Here is a 7,557-nt window from a genome sequence, read left to right as displayed (position 1 = left end):
AAGGCACTCTAAAGCAGTCCAAAGCAATGCTGGTTGTCATGTAGAACCTTTCAAATTTACATGCATGCATTATTGGCCAACAGCTCGAAAGTAGCCCGAGTCCACATCCTGGCTGTCACGTTGGATATATGCCCCAAAATAATATTTTGTTTTCAAAGATTAGCTGTTGTATAGTTGTTGTCACACACTTATCTTAAAACACTGTGTACAGCTGTTGCTCATACCTTGTTGAAGATGGAGGAAGAATATCCAACATGGAGGCAAGCAGGCTACCTTGTTGGAGATGGAGGAAGAATATCCAACATGGAGGCAAGCAGGCAGAGGTGGTAGGCAATGACAGGCAGGAAAAGGTGGTAGGCAATGACAGGCAGGCAAGGAGAGGGTAGGCAATGGCAGGCAGGCAAGGAGTTGGGGGGTGACAGGCAGCTAATCCAAATTGTTTGTAATCCAACTAAACCTAAATAATCTGAATACATTGTTGCGAGTTCCAAGAAGTAAACTAAAGTTTTTTTTACATGTTCAAAGTTCCTAAATTCCAAAAGATACAAGCTTAAAGCAGTAAAAAAAACATATCACTATGATTTGCCTAAGTGAGACTGATTGAGGATGACTACCATGTGGGAGCAGCCATCTTCACCTGATCAGTTGACTGACCAGGTGACCAAAGGCTGTGTCAAAATAAAGGTCCATAGCCCAAGGCCAGCAAATCTTAACCAAAGTTCAAAATAAAAGTCAATGGCCCAAGGTCAGCCAATTTTAATCAAAATTAAAATTTAAGACACTAAATTGGCTCCAACACTAGTAGCGCATATATATTTTTTCACTGTTCCACCAATGTTGAAACAGTTTCCTGCATTATCACACAATATTCTAAAAGCATCATTCCAATAATCACTATATGCCCAGCACCACCGGGAACCAAGGCCCGGGCGAAAGTAAGGTGACGCACGAGACACGCACACGCTGCAGGACACCTGGCGCTTTATGCAAAAGCATGCCGTGCTCATCCTCTGTGCACTGTGCCTGAATATAGCACTGGTTCTGTCATCACCGGGCAAGTATTGTTTCCATTTCAACCGTGACTCGGTGGGAACACGGATATCTATCTGCACAATCTCCTGTTGGGAAATGGTTGTACGTATTATAACCCTTGGGAGGTGCACCTGACAGAGAAAGATAGATGTTAAAAAAGCCACATGGGGAGGGGAGAGATATAAGACGGAGACAGACATGAGCGAAAAGGGAGAACGAGAAAGCAGCACATTATTTCAGTGTACGGAGTCCTTGGAGGAACATTGTGTTTGTAGGGCGATACCTATCAGCTCCCTCGCTGTCTCAGGAGGTATTACTGCACAGCGGTGTACTTTACTGCTATAAAACATCCCTGCATCTCTGATAGACAGATTCAGACAGATAGCGGCAAGGTGAAAGGGACACGGACAGGAAGGCAGAGCAAGCAACCGTAGATTTTTCATGTATTACTACTTTACTTGAATAAGTATTTATTCAATGATTCAGTGACAATGTCAACATGAATTTCTCTATAGACATTTATCCAAGAGATGCCAAAATGCCTTCAAAATATTCGATTTGATTTCATTTATTGGGAGAACATGCAGACTCAACACAGCAAGCCCTGTTTTGATCCCATAACCTCCCTTTTTTTAAATGCTTTTTTGTTGCATAATGCAGAGGCTGGTGCTTTTCACAAACCAATTCCATTGACTTGATATGACATTTTGTCAATGGTATGTGAGCACAAATGCGCACACCGCTCGTCACTTTGACTGATTTCCCAGACGACGCGGCCGAATGGATGATTCACACTGCGGCGTGTCTGCCTGGCTGCCTGCACGCTTTGGTCTGTCTGTCGCGCTACCTCCTGAGGCACTGATCAACTAACTAGAGATTCATACCCCCCCCATTGTGGATGTGGACCTTGAGATATCGTCAAAACACACAACGATTAAACCCCGGCCTATGCAAGGGTCTGGTAGACATTTATTCAAGACTCAATTTACATGCCTTCACTTATCTCGTTGAGTGTCGTGGGGACACTGGAGTCAGGGTGGCTCGCCAGTAGATGACACCAACATTCCAATAAAAACATTTGTAGAAAAGTAAAAACATTTCATAATATATAATGTGTATCTACTTTGAAATGAGCAGGATAAATAATCTAGTGAAAATCTTTGGCCATTGACTTTTGTTAAAACGTTGACATGCATAGTAATTCCTCTAAATGATAGGACCAAAGTGGGGCATACATTCCAGTGCCCCGAGTGGGCGGAACTCACATCCAACTGTCTCTATAAGTGCACCAAATCTGTGTTTCATGTTGCCATGGGAACTTCGGGTCAAGTCAGACGTGCCACAGTTAACTTGATGTCTGCAGGCGTTATTGTTAGTATTTAGTATAGTATTTTTTCTATATAGCATTTTCTTTTGCATTTTAAATCTTATTGTAATTTTGAAGGTAGATTTCTTTGTGCTTGTTTAATAAGAGAGGGACATGTTTTATTAAATTGTGAAACTTAAATTGTTTGCAATGAAAGATCCTTGAAAATGTGCCAACAATCGTCACTCCAAAGGGTAGAACTGCATTTCATAATTGGAATGTCATGTACAATTCGATTAAAAATTAATTAGATGATGTTATTTGTCAACGATGTGTTCATGCTTTAATACTTGTTACTGTGAAACCGAAGCCCTTCATGAAATTGAGTTTGAAATCCCTGCTTTATAGAATAAGCTTACTTGAATAAAACATAAATATTTCAAGATTAGAACAGTCGTAGTTAAAAAAACATAATCTTGCAACAATAAACCCATAATTAAAAAGAGTGACGATTTTTCAGTTAACGCTGTTGTCTGATTTTGTTGATTTCAAATTGTTGACCCCATTTCCTGTTAATATGTGTACCTCTCCTCATTTCAAATACCCTACTTGCTTCCTTTATGTAACTCTTCACCCTGTTTGATTTATTTAGTCAGCAAGCTCCCCGTTTTCCCGCATTTTTGTTTCCAGGTCACCCCCCCTCTTCCTCCGTATGCATTTTGCTAATGATGTGATGACGCTCCCCCTGATATATTCATGGACACGCATGTTTTTGACACTTCAGAATTTCATTATCCGCCTCTCTTCAAAACCCATTTGTAACGGTTTTAAGCTTGCCAAAGTGACTGCAAGTGTCATGGATTTTGCCTGCCTAATAACAAAGGGGCTCTGTGATTGACTGGCGACCAGTTCGGGGTGCACCCCGCCTCTTGCTCTAAATAAGCTGCGTGGTAAAAAAAATAAAAAATAAAAAATCATAACCAAACACAGCAATATAGAAGAAACCAGAAGACACCCCGCTCCTCTGAGAAGCATTTAGTTGTTTGGTGCTACTTTTAAGTTCAATACATTTATAATAATTAAGAAACATTATTTTAGTTATTTAGGTAAATTTATATATGTTTCTTAGTTTTATTTGGTAAATCTTATAATATTTACTAGTCCCATTGCTTTACTTTTCATGTACAATACAGTCTTTTTAATTTCAAGTAATACAGACTATTTTTAGGAATTTATTAAAGTAGTATTGTGTTGAGTTTGGAAATTCATACTCGATTTTACGAAGACTGGAGCCTGAATCGATATATATATATAAATAACTTTAATGAAAAAGTAAACAATCGAAATGTTACAATAACTGTGGCTGTGACTGTGGCTACAAAATCATCCATCCATCCATCCATCTTCTGTACCGCTCAGTCCCCACGGGGGTCGCGGGCGTGCTGGAGCCTATCCCAGCGTCATCGGGCAGTAGGCGGGGGACACCCTGAACCGGTTGCCAGCCAATCGCAGGGCACACAGAGACAAACAACCATACGCACTCACACCCAGGGACAATTTGGAGCGCTCAATCAGCCTACCAAGCATGTTTTTGGGATGTGGGAGGAAACCGGAGTGCCCGGAGAAAACCCACGCGGGCCCGGGGAGAACATGCAAACTCCACACAGGGAGGGCCGGAGGTGGAATCGAACCCGCACCCTCCTAACTGTGAGGCGGACGTGCTACCCAGTGCACCACCGAGCCGCGGCTACAAAATCAATCAACCAAAATGATTTCCAGCATGAATACAAAACAAGATTGAGTGTCATTAACAGATTTCGATTGGAAAATAATCCTTTGCCAGAGTGAAAATCATGCAAGCTTCCTCGAATGATATGCGTTCTAATTTATGTGAGTGCACACAGACATGGTAAAAAATATTGAGCACCTTTAATCTTTGCCACTGTAATTGACTTTATCTCACTCTGCCTTTCCAATTTTGCCTGTGTGCCTCATCTCACCGGAAACAGTTTCTTTTATTATCTTTCTGCTTTTGTCGACTGAAAGGTGATATATCTTCTAAGAAAAAAAATACCTTTGGGGATTATAATAAATGACGAATTCTTTTGTGTCAATTAACCTTATCTAAATATTGATCACATCACAATATTAGCATTTTTGGAAGACAATACTGGGCACTGTTTTTGAAAAACAACATTTAATTTGACTTAATTTGTTTTTTTAAGAGATTTGGTCCAATCATGTTACCGATGCAGATACCTGAAAAACATATTTAAAAAATATTACTAAACAAAAACTTTCCCATGAAATTAAAATGTATTGTCTTTGGATAGTAATTTTATTTTACCACGACTCTAACTGCCATAACAGGGTTGTTAATCAATGCTACTCAAGAGTTTATGTTAGCGGTGTTAGCTGCTTTTCTACCTGGTCATCCACACACTTAAAGGTAACATGCAATAATCATGCATGATAATATCAGCTTAATTTGTGTTGCTGAAAATATTGAAAACATAGGAGCGGATATGCCTTACCCATGTCAGCGCAATTAGTTTCATGATTTCTACCGAGCCATGTAGTTCGCTTCCTCCCCTTTTCTTCCAGTTGGCTAAGCAGGTTTTTAATAACAGGGTTGTTTGTATAATGACAGACATCTTATTTTTATAAATTTAGCATTTTCACCACACGATTCAAGCGGATAGAATTAACATTTCTGGAGAAACTGGGAGAGTGCTGATGAGAATAATTTATAGAAATTCTTTCCTGGCAAAACAAAAAGGTTCCTTTCACATTTTTTACTGTTGCAATACTTAAAATGTCATCGACAAAAAATTATTTGGAGGAGACTTTTTATGGAGTGCAGTAAAGGTGTTTGTAAATTCTCCCAATACTATCTCTGCAATGATCAGACAAGAATCTATGACTTGCCTTTGGAAGAGAAGGATCAATTGATTTTATGCACGGCAGATTCATGAAATGGCTTTATTTACAGCAATTTGTAATATAGTCTCAGATAACATTTAACAATCTTGATGCCTCTGATAGTGGATTGGCACTTATAGAATTGAATAAAAACAAATTAAGAACTAGGAAATCCTTGGAGTTAACCCACATAGGCACGAGGGGAACATGCAAACTCTACACAGGAAGGCCGGAGCCGGAATCGAACGCGCAACATCCTCTGCAATGGTACCTTTTTTTTCTCTGAGTAAAGTACTTTCTTGTACTACATACAGATTGTTGTCAACCACCATCACCACGTCCACTCCAGGTCACTTAGTATAGCCTCTTGCAGCAACAGCAAACAACAGAAGGTTGTTTCCCCTTTAAAAGCACCAAGAGAAAATATAATTTATTTATAAAGTATTTATTTAATCCACCTTCTGTAGAGAATAGTTTATGAGTTTGGGTAGCAGCTTTAGTTATTTATTCATTATCTGGTGAATGGACGATCTTATTGCTCCACCTCTGCATGCCACATGAATGCATTTGTGGCTCCAGTCTGAAATTGAACGTGAATATCTTTTTGTCTTTCGTTTTCCAGCCCACTGATTTTCCTCTTTTGGCTCGTGCGTGACGCTAAATACACTTGTGCAATGCAGCCAGCCAGACACAACCACCTGCAGCTTGACAAACGTCAGCCGGGGAGGGAGAGCTGGAGGCCAACAGAGTGTTAGCCACACCTGGGACCTCTGCCTGGAGCACTCACCCCAATGACAAAGATAACCTTAGAAGAAGAAAAAAAATCCACTTAAATGCGTAAATGTGAGAGAATACAATTAGAAAAAAAAAAAAAATATATATATATATATAATACTTGCAATTGGTGGCACGGTGTCCAAAGGTGCAGGGTTCAATTTTGGCTTCGGCCTTCCTGTGTGGTGTTCCTGCATCGGTTTCCTCCGGTTTCATCCCACATTCCAAAAACCTGCTCAGTAGGCCGATCGTTCACTATTTTTCCTTATTATTGTGAGGCTCAAACCAAGCGGAGTTGGTGAGTCACGTCAACATCAATAAAATCATATTTTGTGGCCAGGATTGGAACAGCGGGGGAACAATAGTCAGCAAATACCCTTTAAAAGCAGTGAGAAAATGAAGTCAAGTCCCATGAGAAGGATTGCAATGTGATGGAAATGATATTGTTGACAGAGTGCAGCACACTTCTTTTTCTTTAAGGTCCACAGGACGGCTGGTGAAGTCAGCAAGACCAACAACAACAAAAAACATTACGGTTGCGGCCATGCCATATTACATTGAAACAATATGTGAATGTATCTACTTACAGGATGCACTGGCGCTATGAGAAAGATCCTAACCACCAACCTTATTGTCCAGACCTGCACTCAATAAACCTTGGTTTAAATAGTGGCTAGAAAGTGGACTGAAGTAGATAAATGACATTAGAAGGCCCCATTAACCAGATTAGGAAAGTTGCAGTGAACTTGTGCCACAAGTCAGTCGCCCTTAACAGCAGTCCGGTGGCTTTAGAAAGGGTTTCAAGTGTCTCGCTCAAATTTTCCATCTCAAGCTGACTCGCTGATACATTAACACAATCAGTGATGTTTTCTGGCATGTGCACTGTGTAGCTACAAAAAATAGAAATACAAAAAATTGGACAGGAATTATATTTGGTTGGTTAATTAAAGACATGAAAATTGAAGCAATGTGTTTGCACAAGTGTGCAAACGTGTATTATGAGCCGATGTGGCTATGTTCATAATTAACAAATCACATTTAAACTCAAGGTAAAAGGGAGCCAGTATTGTACACACCTGGCAACAGAGGCGTAGCCAAGCCGGGGCGAGCCGGGGCGGCGCCCCGGTTAGGACTCCCTGCGCCCCGGTTGAAAAAAAAAAAAAAAAAAAAAGAAATCGAGCTTTTTCGATTCTTCATTTTCATGCCGTTTTTTTCTTTCGGTCTTGCGCGAATGTGCTTGCGCTATTCTATGTGCGCGATGTTATCCATTCACCGTTTGCCTCCCGGACGTTGTTTTAGCGATCAGCGAACGGCGTGGGTGATGTTCGATTTTTTTTCCTGTGGGTGTGCGCCCCTACTGGAAAAATTCCTGGCTACGCCTCTGCCTGGCAACTAACCGTAACTAAATGTAACGAGCGTAACGATAACTAAATACATGTAACTAGTAAGCTGTTGTACCTATAGCTGAGTAAATACGTATAACCATAACTCAGTAATCATAATTTATTAATGTGGCAACAAAA

The sequence above is a fragment of the Syngnathus acus genome, chromosome 6, assembly GCF_901709675.1.
Source record: "Syngnathus acus chromosome 6, fSynAcu1.2, whole genome shotgun sequence".
In the NCBI taxonomy this organism is placed as follows: domain Eukaryota; kingdom Metazoa; phylum Chordata; class Actinopteri; order Syngnathiformes; family Syngnathidae; genus Syngnathus; species Syngnathus acus.
This window is presented reverse-complemented; position numbering follows the sequence as displayed.